Here is a 16,216-nt window from a genome sequence, read left to right on the forward strand (position 1 = left end):
ATAAGAAGAAATTATAGGACTAGATGTTAGTTTCATCGACTGAAAAAAATAAATCGAAATGATATAAAGGAACGGTATAAGAAAAATCTGGCTATTTACATCTAGATAAAGGAATTCAAAAAGAGCATTAATAAGAATAATGAATCGTAACAGATTGTATTTTAAAGTTTTCTCACATTTTATAATCATTTCAAATGTGTTAGTTTCGAAGACATCTCCAGCTGTCTTCTTTAGTTTATATGAATGTTTCAATTTTTCTTCTTTTTAAACTTGTTTTATCAGCTTTTACGCTTTTCTACAATAATTGTTTATTCATCTTTAGTGATAATTATTGTTTTAGCATCAGAAAAGGAATTTATTACTTTCTATAGTCATTACTGACTATTCCTGACTATACCTCATTGAAACCGATTGTGTAATTTCTTCTTTTCTAATAAATATGTTGTTACATATGGCTTTATTGGAAAGATCAATCCAAACATATGAAACAGCTCAAGTATCACACAAGAACAATAATAAATAATAAAAAAGAACAAACATTTATAAAGAATCAGAGTAAATGAACATGGGAACGAAAGAAAAAAGTTAAAAATTTAAGCAATAAGGAAAGGAACATAAGAGATGTGGAACATAAGAGATGTAGTCTTTATAAGGAGTTCATGAAAGCTCTGGCATTCCAATATAGTTTACTTTATCTCACCACTTTTCTGAGACTCTTTATCTAGTTCTGGGCATTTAAGAAGATGCTCTTCATTCATGATGCCCGAATTGCAAATTTAGCATATACTAGATGGAAGGATGCCAATTTTATTAGGATGATGTGCTATGCAATCGTGACCTGTTTGCTGAAGTCTGCCACAGCCTCTTTGCAGGATTTTTGACAAAAGTTTACCATGTGTCTTGAATGTTAGCCCAGGATTTGCCTGTTGATTTTGCTGCATGGTCAGATTTAAGAGTATCCGTTAATTTCCCAAAAATATGCTTTTTAAATGACTCTGGAGGAAGTGGTTTGTTGTCTTGTGGCGCAAGTGTTACTCTTTTGGCTAGTGAGTCTGCCTTTTTGTTACCGCCGATACCTACATGTGAAAGATTCATTTAGAAACGATTGTTTTATTGTGTTTATGAAGAAAGTTCAAGGTTTGTCTTATTTCAGAGACAATTTGGGTATCTCTGTCATGATTTATAACTGCAGCCTGCATGGCTGCTTTGGAATGAACTAGAACAACTGCTTTAGAAAAACAATCGATCTTTATCTTGAGGTTTTCCAGATCGGGGATTGCAAGGATCTTTGCATCAAAATTAGACATGAAGTTTCCCACAAGAGTACATTCGAAAAAAAGTTTACTGTATACACCAGCCCCAGAGTTGTCTTACATTTTAGAGCCATCATTGTATACTCTAGTCCAGAAGTTCTCAACCTTTTGACTAAGGCGTACCATCTAAACAAAAATTGAAAACCTTTAGTAAAACCACTACATTTTACAACGATTATTTTTCAATTTCTAAGTAGAAATATTTAAAACAAAATAATGAAAGCTTTCAGATTTTATATTACGCTCAAAGAGAAATTTGTTTTAACGTTTTGTGTGTCATCTTTATTTATTAAATATCATGTTCTTCGCACTTAAACCATAAAATTCAATTCAACAGCAATATCACAAAGCATTAAAAAGAGCATATCTTTAGTATTTCCGACAGACAGTCTCGCGCGCTGGAGATTAAATTTTTGTTTTCGTACAGTGTTGCCTTTGCTCGCTTTGAAATCATTGAGTTTGTTAATCAAAAATTCGTTTAAAGTGTTATAAAATATGAAATGTTGGGGCGTTGCGGTATTTAATGCAGGATGTTGTAGTATTTATTTTTTGAATTTAATAGTTAAAAATACTTTGGTTCTTTGCATACCACCTATTTTTTCTTGTGTACCACCGATTGAGAACCTCTGCTTTAGTCCACTGAGGTTCAGGGTATTGTTCATGTAACATACACAATGTGCTTGGTTTTAATATTGCGTCAGGAATGTTTTCCTTTCCCAAGTCGTATATATCTAGCTAGTATTTGATATTAGTGTATTCAAGGGGATTAATCATGACCTTATTGCAATTCATTAGTTTGTTTTCATCTATTTTTTGTAATAATTTCTCACATGCCTCTAGGGAGGGTCTTCATAGTACTTGGTTTGCCTTCGTTCATTCAATGCGCTTCACCGATGCTTTCATTTTAACGAATGTACCAACTGCTTGTTTTTTGATTTTAATAGCAATTGGTGGATTGGAAGTATAACTTTGCATAGCTGTAACTGTTTCACCGCTCCTGTGATAATTCGAAGAGCTTTGCTTTGGGCTTTTTCCAAAGAGTCAATCTTCCCTTGTGTGGTAAAGATTAACACCGCACTTCCATATTTGAAAATAGGTTTCATATAAGTTTTATTTAGGATATACTGTGAGCTTCCCCATTTGGTACCGGCTAGTCTTTTTAAAATTGAGTACCTTTTCTCTGCTTTTTCTATAACAGTATTCACATGATTAGTAAAGTTTAATTTGTTGTCCAGCACTTCGCCTAGTTATATGGTACTATTGCGTTTTTGAAAAGAGTAGCGTTGTCTGTTTTTAATTCAAAGTCTGTATTTACATGTCTCAGGTAGATTGTTTTGTTTTTATTTATAATCGTATTTCTAATAATATTTTTAAGAATATTTAATCACCTCTTATGAAGCTGTGGCCTCCAATGTAGTTGTAGTATATTTGGGATCTATAAATTTCTCGAAATAAAATAATGTAACGATATTAACACTGCGCCCATTAGCAGAACAATTACCAGCTAATCAATAAGGGTATTTATAGACCAACTTTAAGCTACTACATTTATTGTTTATTCATATTATTTTATTGTATGAAGTGTGCATAGATTATATGTGTTTCAGTTTTCGTAATGATATGCACTTTCTTTATCTGCTGCTTGCTTCCTGTACCAATCGATGGAAATATCCGGTTTCGGTTTAAAAAAAAAAACAACTGCGGGATATTCGATAAGCAGTCAGTTAAGACGCTAGACTATTAAAGTCTGCTGTCCACACTTTTATTCAAAGACTGTGCTTGAATTTTTTTAAAGCTGAATCCATTCTTCATATGACGATGTCCTTGTTGTGGATTTAACTTGAGAAGCTCTTCCGATCTGTAACGGGAAGATTATAATATCCTCTTGAAATTAAAGACACAACTTAGTCTCTTTAAACTCAGTATTAATTCAGAACCTTACAATTTACAAGAGAATTCTAGAACTTATTGTCATTCATTGCACAAAACTGAAAATTATCTTGTATTTGTAAGTTTAGCAGTTCCTTGAATGATTTCTATTATAATGCTTTATATCCCTGCTTTAAATTATATATTTTGTTTTCAATAAGACATCTGCATTTCATATTCAATATTATAAGGTATTTCTCCTTCCTTTCTGTATGCCTTCGTGGTGTAACGGTAGCCCACTCGGCGCGCATTCGAGAGCTCCCAAATTCGAATCCCGGCGAGGGCATTGCACATTTTTCATCTACTCCTGCTTTAAAATAACCTAATATCTCTACAGTGGCGCCCGAACTAAAAGATGCTGGATAATGATTCTTCACCACTGGGATTAGGCGGGTCATCTAATCCTCAGTCGCCCTTTGAAATGGGGAGTATATAATGCATTTTCTTCCTTCTTTTTACATGACTTCATGGTTTAATGGTAGCATACTCGGCGCGTATTCGAGAGGTTTAGGTTCGAGTCCCGTTGAGGGCATTGCTAATTTTTCACTTCACCAGCATAAAATTAACCTAATGGATCTACAATGTTTTCCGAATTTTCTAAAAATATGGCATTGTTATGTAGAGATCCGCAACAAATTTTTATCCCAAAACTATGCATATAATGCAAGAGATTTATCTCCTCTAGTTAGAACACATTCGAAAAATATCACGAAGAAATTCATTTGCTAGATACGCGATAAGATATAGTTTAATTATCGAGGCAGCGCAACGTTTTGTGTAATAAAAAAGTTCAAGAAACTCTGAACAGTTTATCATTCGAACAAAAGTAAATTTCTTGCAATATTAGTTGAGCAATTACGCTGATAGGAATTCGAACGCGACTCAATTCAACGACAGTTCTATCGCTCGCAAACAGAATGTTAACATTCTTTTTTAATCAAATATGGCGCTTTTTGGCAGGCGATACAGGTAAAGTTTTCGTGTTTCGGACATAATGAATGCACGCGGGGGGGGGGAAGAATATCGAGAAAAAAGCTACCTCAAAGAGATCAAAAAGCCGAAGTTCGCGAAGCATTGTGGGATAGCTCAGGTAAAATACTTCTACCTCAGTACTTTTGGATCAGTGCCTTTCGCTTACAGGCTAAGACACACGTGTTTAACCCTCATTTAAAACGTGGAACTGTGTGTTAAATCAGGTGAGTTTATATTTTAAGTATAAACAATTACATATTAATTATTGAGTATAATTTTGTACAATATCTAAAGCTCTTATGACAGTTATTTGTTGTAGATAGTTGTATTATAAAATTGCTTAATTTTGCTAAAAATTTAAAAAGCAACTTAAGTTTTTAAAGAATTTAAAATTTTGATAACAATATAATGTATTTTAGTATATTTTAATAACTTGTGAAACATCATGCAAATTAAAACTAATGAACTGTATTAATATTTTCAAGCATTCTTTTCCTTGAAATTAGTTTTGCAGTATAATAATTAATATGGTTATCATTATATGACATAATGTTGTATAGATGTATCCTTAGAATGCGCAATATATATATAGATATAGATATAGAGAGATACAGACAAAAAAAAAGTAACATGTGGATAGGTCTTTCATGTTTCACGTTTTCGGAACAATATACGAATATTTTCTATCGTTCGAGGTATTTTATGACTTTTTAAAACACTCGTTTCTATTTTAATGTATAACTGGTAGTTTTTTTAAAATTAGTTTTACTATACGTGTCATTTGAAAATATCTTTTAGTTTTGTAATTTTTTATGCTAAATTATCCTTAAGGATTAAAACTAAACATACTACTCTGAACTATAAAAATTAAAAATGAAAACGTTCTCTTGTGTAAAACGCGAAACGCAAGAAACTTCCGTTTGTAAGTCGCACTTATGCAAAAGCAGTAATTCTTCGAGATAAGAGTTTATGACTAAGATGTCAACATATATATTAGCAAGGAATTTTAAGCTTTTTCAAGCATCCAACGTATTAGCAATGAATTTTAAGCTAATTTTGATACAAGCCTCTAAACTTCAAGAACTAAATACCGATATATAATTAATAACTGTAATTCATCTGATGAATTTAATTTCATCATTCATGCTCTGAATTCTTGCAGAAACTGACCTAGATTTTATGCCAAATTTTAAAAAACATTTTGCTTAATGGACCCGCTACTAGTTGGAGGAAATTTAATTAAAATTAAGATATCTATAGAGCAGAAAACTGTAAATTAGACCTGCATTGTTTTTAAAGAATTACTAAGTCTTGCTTTATATTCACATGTATAAATCATTACATTTGCATATTTCAAAAAGTGTAGGATAATTTAACTAAACTGTATAAACTAATTCATTTACTTTTCATTCTTAATCAAAAATAACACTACACGGATATACATTCAATTTTCTTACATCTAAAATGTCAGAATAATTGGGAAGATATTGCAACTGAAAGTAATCTATAGAAAAAATTTTCGATAATGATAACAGTCAACTTATTTGCATTTTGAACCTATATACTCTGTTTTTGTCAAACTATATTCATCTTTCTTACCGCACTGATGTATTGATAGAAAAATATTCGAGGGATTTCTTATAGTTACAAACGTTTACTGATATTGGGAAGATACACTCACTTCCAAAAGTTAAGCACGAAGATGTAAAATGGAAAAAAATCGACAAATACTGCTTTCATTACACAAAATTCGGCAGGAAAGTAGCATATATATTTATGCATAAAACAAAATCAATAATTATATACAGAAATGAAAGCAATATTAAATTTTTGTAAGTTATCAGATAATGACATACTGAAGACTTAAACAAAATTATGTATAAAGTGAAAATAAACAGCATAAAAGGAAAAAAAGGGACATTAATTGGGTATGTGATCCTCCCCTCATCTGTATACAAAGTTTACACCTTGTGACCATGCTTTCAATTAGGTAGTCAACCACCGCAGAATTAAGCAATCGCCATTCTTCCTGTAGAGCAGTTTCCAGCTCAACAAGAGTGGCTGGAGGTGGGAAACGTGAAGATACAGCACGGCCGAGAGCATTCCAAAGATTTTCAATGGGATTAAGGTAGGGCGAATATGCTCACCACGCCATACGCGCAATAACTTCACTCTCCAGGTAGTCATCGATGATGTCAGCTCTATGGGGACGTGCGTTATCGTCCATTAAAACAAAAGCAGGGCCAACTGCTGCATCGTACAATCTCACAATGGGTTCTAGGACTTCATCTCAATACCGGACAGCAGTCAAAGAACCCCGTTTAAAGACGTGCAGGTCGGTGCGGTATCCTAATGAAAAGCCTGCCCACAGCATAATGCTTCCTTCTCGGAATGCGTGATGTTCGGTGATGTTTTGGGACTGATTGCGTGTTCGTTGTTCACGTCATATCCTTATACGCTTGTAATCAGGTTCCAGAGCAAATCTTGACTCATCAGTATACATGACATTGCCCCAGTCAGATACATTCCAATTGACATGTGTCCGGCACCACTGTAATCGTGCCCCTCTTGATTGGACGGATAGAGGAACACAAACTCGAGGTTTCCAAATGTACAGTCCACTCATATGCAATCTTCGACGTACAGTAGCTGGAGATATCGCCTTACCAATGGACGCTGAAACCTTAGATGCCACACGTGTGGAGGTCGCTCTGCGATTCCGCTTGGCTACAATAGCAATATATCGATCTTCCGCGGGGGTGTTGTAACCCTTGGGCGACCGGCTACGGGTCTTCGGACAACTGATTTTATGGTTTGGAATTGTTTCCATAAACTTGAAATTACAGAATGATTAACCCCGAAGAAAAGAGCAACATCTGTGATCAACTGTCCTGCTTCAATGCGCCCCACAGCACGCCAGCGCTCAGAATCTTCCATTCGTCTTCTGGAAGTCATAGAAACACGTATGTCTTGAAAACAAATTGTACAAAAGTTTTAAACACCTTCTATCAGCACTTGCAATCAATTTCTGTAACCCTTCATAAAGCTAGCTTCTTATAAGACTGCCTTTTTTGCATATTTCTTGACATGAAAGCGCGATTGGCTGTTACGTAACATATTTTCATACTTCCATGTACCTCTGCAGGGAGTTGCATCCTCTTCAATTCTGATTAGCTTCCGGAAATTAGCATTTTTCTCTCCGTACTTAACTTTTGGAAGTGAGTGTATTTTAGTAAATGAAAAAGGGAAATTCTGAGAAATCTCTTATGAAGTTAAAGCTTTGTGAAATAATTGAAAATTTTTAATTGAAAAAACGCATTTTTTAGAATTTTAAATGTGAAAAAGTGCTGAAAATCTCTTTGTGAATAATTTTGTTAGATTTCTGCCTATCCATATGAAATCCTGTTACTTTCTACAAAAAACATTTATTCTTTCAGAAATTGGTTTCAAGTTTTTTCTTATATTTCTGGTTTTTTGTAAGACTCTGCTATAGAATGTGTCAGAAATACGTCTATACGTTTGACGTGAATGTTACGTGTTGTACATTATACAGCCGAAAAAATATATATTAAATCTAAAACTTCAATTTTTTCCCTTTCGAATAAGAGTCACGTGTTTGACGTTATATTATAGGCAAGGTAACTCTGAACGTGCAACATGAGCGTTTACATTAGGAACCGCCCATACTGCATCTGGCTAATAATTGACCATTTCTCAGATTGAGTGTTAAGCCAGTGAAACTGGGAGAGCATTTCTTTTAATGCAGTATTCCTGCTTTAATCAATAGAAAGAAAAAAACTGCGTATAATATAAAACATCTAAAAAAATATTCGCTGGAAACATTCACGATAGCAATGATGCTGCAGCATAGGCAAGATCTGAAAGCATTCGAAACGGCAAGCATTTTCAAGCAATAATGAGAGTCTGAATGGTATTACTGTCTTTTGTTCTTCAGGCTGAAGACTTGATTTCCGAAGGTAATATTTCATATTCCATAGGTCATCTCATAATGCAGTCAAATGTGTAGCCACATTTCTGATTCAGACTGCAAATTAAAAGTTTTCCCTGCTTAAAGTAAAAGTTAAATTTGTGTCTCACATATATAAGGTGATTTTTAACGCATTAGTTACATCTAAGACCTGGTTACCTACCAAGCGTGAAAGGTCCAGACCCAGGGGTACACAATTTAAGAGGCCTTATAATTTCTCATTAACCAGTTCTGCCCTTTTCATGTTAAAACGAAAGCGGATGTTGGACAGACTTCAAATAATGCTGCTTTTACCACCTCAGACTGTCATGATTGAGCTTATCTTTAAGGGTGCCAGAGAAGCAACCTTGTTACTAAACATACCTGAAAACTGACTTTTAATGAAAAAATGTGATAAATTATACCTAAAAAAAGTAAGGAACTTTATATGCTTCAAAATATGAGATCACCGGTGACGTTTATATATCTAGAAAATGTTTGCTTAATTTTTGACCAAGAATTAAAGTAGTAATTCCAAAACGGAGTCTGAAAAACTAAAAAATATTGCCTCTACCCTTTCAGTTACTTCTTTTCTCTGAGGGTCCGCGCTATTATGCACATAACATATAAAATTCTTGAATTAGAGCTGTATCTACTTACGCGTTTCACCGACCTGAGTATGATATTTGTCGCAATCCTGGAGCAAGACAAAGCAGAATTGACTTACATGTGCGAACGTTATAGATCTGACTTTCTTCGCTATCATAAAGTCAACTGATCTTATTAGGAAACCTGATGACTTTTCGCACAAGCGTGAATAATACCAGCACAGAAGAAGAATAAAACAAGCCCTTTATTATTCGTCAAACTCTTAACACAAATGCACGTACTTCCTGCCTACAATAACACCGAGGACCTGCAGTGGAACTAAAAAATAATTTAACAATAAATTTAGAGATAAATAGTATGACTGAACTAACAATTTAGTTTAAGGCTAACTAGGCTGATTCAATAACCTACCTTGCGAAGTGCTTATCAAATTGCCAAAAATGCGTATCAGCAACTCAGAGTAACAACAATGAGGACAGAATGGTAACGTGTGCTGGCTAGTGAAATCACGCTCTGAATAAGCGTCTGGATTCTTCGGTATTTATACTCTCTTTACTTGAATTTTGCATCCTGGCTCGGAAATGCTAGGGATAAAATGAGAGGTTCAGGAAAGATAACCAAACTTAAAATAATTTGTTATGAAATCTAAGGGAAACCCTGCAACATAATCAACGGACTCAGTGGTTTGTGATTTGTTACAAAACGTGTAACATTCTTTTGAATAGGAAGATCGCATTAAAGCTTCAAGACTCTTCAATATCCTGCTCCTGTTTGTAATTATCAAACTATTGAGTGTTTGTGCAGTTCTGATAATGTAACCAGACACCCGTACCTCTGCCTCAGGGTCTAAAAACAGATTTAAACACGTGTAGATTCTAAGGATGGATTTAATATTTTCGTAACATCGTCATTCAGTACCTAATAGCATTTAGACTTTGAGTTCTGTGTTTTTTATTAGAATACGAAATGTAATGTCTTTAGATTAAATTAACATATCTATATATTTGCCTAGATCTTTAATCGTTTGAATGTTTTTAGATAAACTCACTTGGTTACACAATTTTACAACATATATACGTGCTTTTTTGATATTATTGTTTCGGTTGCCCTTCAAAAGTGTGCAAAGAATAGTAGAAAGTGTAGAACATCTTTTATAAGATTTATAACTTTTTATTAATTTTCTTTTATAACTTTTCATTAGTTCAACAACAGTATTACAACTCCTTTCCTCCTGGGAAATCTTTTCTTGAGAAGAAAAGCTAAATAGTTTCCTCCAGAACAGGAAAAGAATACAAGAATTGACTCTCAATACATGCAGAGATACATACAAATAAATACATACAAATTAATACACTGAAGTACCGCGATATACCTTGAGCCTGCCAAAAAATAAACCTCGGTTGAATAATTTTTATTATTTAAACAAGTAGTTATAACCAATATAGTTTCTTGTAAGGAAATAAGAGTATGAGAAAAGCACTAAATGTTTAGTTCTTTACAAAATATACACACTGTAAGCTAATATATAGTTAGCAAAGCAATAACCTTGTGTTTGGCATAGATGTAGTCAACAGCTCTATCGGTTTCGAGGGCGAACAGGTATAGGTCCCTCTTCACCAGGAGCAAAGAAATCTGACAGACACAAGGTTGTTGCTTTGCTAATTTTGTGTTTTACCTTGTGGTGTTGCTCTTCTGTTTTGAGTAAGCTGACAGCATGAAATATAAGTACCTTTAAATATTTACGATTAACATGCAATTTAGCCAGTTACGTCAAACACATATATAAACAACAAAAATCTTGCTTATCCGGTAACAAATATAGATATTACTGTCGTATATAATAATTTTAAATTATCTTCACGACTGCGAAATGTTAAGCATTTCTCAATTGCAATTTTACATATATGACATTAATTACAGTTTTACATATGTGACTATGGTTCATAGTATTCAACTATAAAAACACGTATAAAATGAAAATTTTCTCTAGAAATAAGATAATTAAGGACCTTTTTATTTCCGATACTTTTATACCTGTTTGAATTACGTTGTCTCCGCAAACTGCAGCCTTTCTTTTAATTTTTCCCAAATCTCCTGATGTACGTTGGCTAACCGTTAACAAATCAGTTTTGGGCTCAAAGTTTGTCTTATCCGAACATATTCGTCGCAATAAGAAGAATCAGTAATAAACCCTGCACACACCAAGTCAGCTGTGACTCTGTATCTCTCAGAATTTTTATTTCACTCCCATTTCTTATATAAGAGTCAATGAAATCATTCTGAAGATCCTCTTCAGAATTGCTGAGTGACTCGGATTGTTGATTTTTATCTCATTTTTGACATGCTGACCTCAAATGCTCGACATCGGTACAGTATCAGCACTTTGGGAGGGGGGTCGCTTTCGAATTCATTTAGACCCTTTGTTCGCATATCCCGCGTTAGGGAGTGGTTACTGCGGGGACTATTCTCTAAGTCAGATTCTTTCCTTTCTAGTTCTGATGTCGATAGAACTGTTCCCTTGGTTTTAGCAATTCTATTGAAAGATTTCTTTGCCCCTTTCCTAACAGCTTCATAGTTATCAAAGAGTTCGGATAATTTTGCTGCAAACTCTAAAATAGCCAATTCTAGGTAAATACTCTTTCATTTCTGGTTTTGCTCGTTTCTTTAATTGGCTAGTAGCGATTAAATCTTTCAACTCTTCTTTTAACATTTTAACATCTGAGCTAGCGAGCCATTCTTCTAGGTAATTTCTTATTTCAGTTCTTTTTATTTACTCTCAGCTTTTTTCTGATGTTGAACAAATTTTTGCCGGAAAACCTCCGGGCTTAGATTGAACTTCTGGAGCAACAGTTTTTTTATTACCTCATAATTTTCAGCCATATAGTCTGGCTTTCTTGCCGTAAGCTGCACTATATCTAAACGTAAGTGCCCTTTCTAAACCTACGCTCATATCATGCGACGTTTGAAAGTTATAAGATATAAACTAATATCCGATTGATTGGTATTGAACTCTGGCATTAATCTTCTTAAATCCAAGCGTGTCGCCTCAAATTGAGCATTTTCAGCTTGAATAGATTCTTTAGTTTCTTGGCATTTCGCCACTAAATCTAGTCTTTCCATTGTAGAGTTTATATTTATTTTAACTAACACTTATTTTAAGTTTAAACTATCTTTTCTGTCAAGCCTTACTTTCCCCTGGAACTGCCAATGCCAGAATTTGTAAATTTGAGTAGAACGCGCAAGGATTCAAATTATCAGCGGAAGTATTCTGATTTAAATAGAAGGAAACGAGTTCGGTGAGATATTCTTACTTAGCGAGCGCGGAGGTAGTTAGCGAGAATTGAAGAACCCCGCGTTGCGGCCTATGTGCTTGGCGGGAAGTAGTGGTAATCGTTCCAGTGAGCTTCAAGTCTGCTGAATTAGCAGCGGTATTGTAAAACGCGGTGAGTTAGTTATTTTAGAGAGCCTCGTAGTTAGAATCTTGTCTTTACTTTCTTTTCAGGTTATTATTTTTATTTGACTGCCAAGTTGGCACAGTCTGTAAGCGTCAAGAGGACGCAATTGTAATTTATTACGTTGAATAAAAAGGGACTTAAACCCTTCACAAGGCTCTATCTTTTATACAAGTTTTCACAGTCACCTCTTGGTTGCGTGCAAGTTGGAGGCGCGCAACGTTATATTGGCGCCCGAACAATTATCGAACTGAAATGGCCGAAAACTGGATGGAAGCCGCTGGACAACACCAAGAAATGACAACTCAGTTAGAAGGATTTGGATACCTGGTCCAGACTTTGAGAGCATCAATCAAGCCAAACGTCTATTTCGACGGAAAAAATTCGGTGGCGGTATTTTTAGAAGGTCTAGAAAACCACTTTCAGCTCTACCCTGTGTCTGAAAGACAAAAAGTTGCCATCGCCACATCAGCACTAAGAGGACAGGCCGCGCTATGGTTCAAAAATATAGGCAAATTTCTTCTAGGTGAATTTGGAAGCCCGACGTATACATTTGAAAATTTCAAAAAATCGTTAGTAAAGGCCTTCCCCATAGTGAAAGATCGCGCACGGCTGGAAGCCGAACTATATAGTTTCTATCAACGGGATACAGCACAATTGACGGACTTTATTTTACGAAAAATCAAGCTAACGGATATGCTGTATGGAAAAAAACCCGATGCGGAGATAATTGAAATAATATTACCAAGATTGTTACCCGCTGTCCAAGACTACTTTGAAATTAGAAACCCAAGCACATTGCAGGAACTTTTCGAATTGGCGGTGAAGTTTCAAAATCGCAGAATAGCGGAAAAAGCGAGAGGGGAAACATATTCTCAATATACCCGAAGGAAGGAGGAAACCAGAAATGGAAATCGCTCATATGGGGGAAAGAACTATCAAGCTAACGCATCGAAACTCGAAGGTCAAGGCCCAAAAAGAAAATTTGAAAATAAACATCCGCGTACCCAGAAGACACAGATTGAAAGGAAAGCTTTAAACGACTAGAGGGGCCTGTGAAAGGGAGGGTCCAGACCCCGGAAGTTTTAAAAAAAACCCTCAAATAGACATTTAAACACGGTCATCGTAAAAAACTCACAGCTACCAATTATACAAGTCCTGGTTGGCGATGTACCAGTAGAAGCCCTCATCGATACAGGAGCAGAAGGAAATTTTATGAGTGAAAAGTTCTTCAAAAAGAATTTTTATAGGATACGACTATTTAAAACCAGAAATACGGAAATTATAGCGGCGCAAGGAAAAACATGTCACTGCATCGGGAAATTATCATTAAACTTACAGGTAAAAGAGGAAAATCTCAAAGTATTAATTTTTGTGGTGAAACACCTGCAACACTCTCTTATTTTAGGTATGGACTTTTTAAGGGCCGCGAGGGCCAAATTAAATTTTCAAGATAGTTCCGTAGTGTTGGAGATGGACCAGAGGGTGGTGGAACCTGTGGAGACACCTGAATTGGACCTTAGCCATCTGAATGACCAGGAAAGTAAAGCAATACAGCAAGTGGTGAGTAATTTTTCTCATTTGTTTTCAGAAAAACCAGGAAACTGCCAAATCGTGACTCACAAGATTCAATTAAATGCCGAAAAACCTTGTAGGACTAAACCGTATCGTTATGATAAACAAAAAGACCTAATCATCGAAGAATATATTCAGGAGATGTTAAAGAATAAAATAATAACGTCCATAAATAGTGAGTACGCGAGTCCAGTCGTACTATGTAGGAAAAAGAACGAGTTTCCTCCTTCGGATAAAAGGGCTTGGAGGTTTGCTATTCGTTACAGAAAACTAAATAGTATTACTAAATTTCCAGTTTACCCTTTGCCGGTTATAGACGAGATCATTAGACAGATCAAATCGACAAGATATATGTCTACTTTGGACTTAACGTCTGGCTACTATCAAATAGCTATGAGACCCGAAGATATACATAAAACCGCGTTTATAAAAAAATCGGGCACTTATGCATTTTTAAGCATGCCCTTTGGGTTGTGTGGGGCCCCATCAACATTCCAGAGAGCTATGGACATTGTTCTAAAGCCTGTCCTAGGAAAATCAACTTTAATTTATCTAGATGATATAATTATAACGAGTAGTACGTTGGAACAACACATTAATGACCTCGAACAAGTTTTTAAATTATTAAAAGAGGCCGGTCTTACAATTAACGCCTCAAAATGCAAGTTCGCAACTAAAGAACTTAAATATCTCGGTTATAAAATTTCGCAAAAGGGTATAGAAACGCAAGATTCAAAAATAAAAGCTATTAAGAATTTCCCACCGCCTAACACCGCCAAGAAACTTTCATCTTTCCTTGGATTATGTTCTTACTATCGATCTTTCATAAAAGATTTCGCTAATATTGTTGAACCACTCTTAGTAATCAAAAGAAAAAAGAGTAAATTTACGTGGACAGCGGAAGCTAACACAGCTTTTGAAAGATTAAAAGAAGCGCTTATTAATGCCCCTGTTTTAAAATTCCCTGAGGGGACGAAAACCTGGAAATTGCAGCAGATGCGTCAGACTATGCGGTGGGTGCGGTTCTTATGCAAAATAACCATCCGCTGGCATTTTTTAGTAAAACATTGAATCAGACACAAAGGAATTATACAGCTACAGAAAGAGAAACATTAGCCGTATTAATGACTGTACACAAATTTCGAGTTTATTTCGGCAAATCGCCAGTAACAGTCTTTTCGGATCATGCGGCTGTTGGTAGACTTTACTCGGGAAAAAACCTAACGCCCAGGTTAATAAGATGGGCTTTAAAACTCCAAGAATATAATATCACAATAAAATATAAACCGGGTAAGGAAAACAATGTAGCTGACGCACTTTCTCGTATAAAACTGGACGATGAAGGAAATGAACTTAAATGCGCTGTGTTGACTTCAAAAATTTTAGATTCTAGAGATACGGTTATTACTGAACTGAAAGCTGATCCTGAATTTGGAAATATCTATGCTTATTTGAAAGACCCCGAAAGCTTTGAGCATACAGATATCGATGCGATAAGAAATAGAGCAAAAAACTATGAAATAATAGATAATTTATTATTCTATACGAAAACAACAAACGAAAATCTTGAGTATAAGCCAGTCATCCCAGCCTCGCTTCGATTAAGCATTTTGAAGGAGTTGCACGAAAAAAAAACAGCGGGCCACCTAGGGGTCAGAAAGACTTTAAAAAGGGTACGCGAGGCGGTATATTTCCCGCAATTATACAAAATAGTAACGGCGTATGTCAGGTCCTGCAATCAATGTCAGTTAATAAATGATATTAATTACAGCCCGGCCGGGTACTTAAATAGCATTCGCGCTACATTTCCGAATGAAATTTTAGGCATAGATCTCCTTGGTCCCTTCCCCCAGAGCGAGTTAAATAAAAATCGTTTTCTTTTAGTAATAGTAGATCATTTTTCAAAATGGATAGAAATTGTTCCACTTAAACGCGCGTCAGCCAAAACAGTCGCAGATGCATTCTTACACAGATACATTTTAAAATACGGTGCACCGATAAAAGTCATTAGCGATAACGGAAAACAATTCATTAGTCAAATATTTGAAAACATATGCAATGGACTTGGCATACGCCATATCAAAACGGTTCCGTATAGACCACAGGCTAACATAGCAGAAAGAGTTAATAAAAACATAGTAAAAATAATTCGCAGTTACGTGAGCACACATCACAAGCGCTGGGATGGCTACATAAATGAATTAGCTTATGCTTTAAGAACGGCACATCATGATACTACGGGAAAAACTCCAGCAGAATTATTTTTAGGCAGAAAGTTAATTACGCCTTTAGATAAATTATTCTTTGTGCAACAAAGAGAGCAGGAGTTTAAACAACAAGATGTGCAAAAGCTCATTGATCAGGCGCTTAAAACCTCGGATACGGCAAGAAATAGGCAG

The 16,216-nt window shown here is 35.2% G+C and overlaps 1 protein-coding gene across 1 annotated transcript in view; it reads left to right on the top strand.

Moving 5' to 3' along the window:
• The first annotated feature begins 4,106 nt into the window (after positions 1 to 4,106).
• The window catches only part of LOC118202295 (uncharacterized), a 96,199-nt gene continuing 84,089 nt past the window's right edge, over positions 4,107 to 16,216 (top strand). Inside the window, exon 1 of the mRNA XM_035374455.2 lies at positions 4,107 to 4,438. The gene's annotated coding sequence lies outside the window, so the exon portion shown is untranslated. The remainder of the gene's footprint in view (positions 4,439 to 16,216) is intronic.

Source organism: Stegodyphus dumicola, chromosome 2 (genome assembly GCF_044657685.1).
Source record: "Stegodyphus dumicola isolate Sdum_Otavi_A_Nest chromosome 2, ASM4465768v1".
NCBI lineage: Eukaryota > Metazoa > Arthropoda > Arachnida > Araneae > Eresidae > Stegodyphus > Stegodyphus dumicola.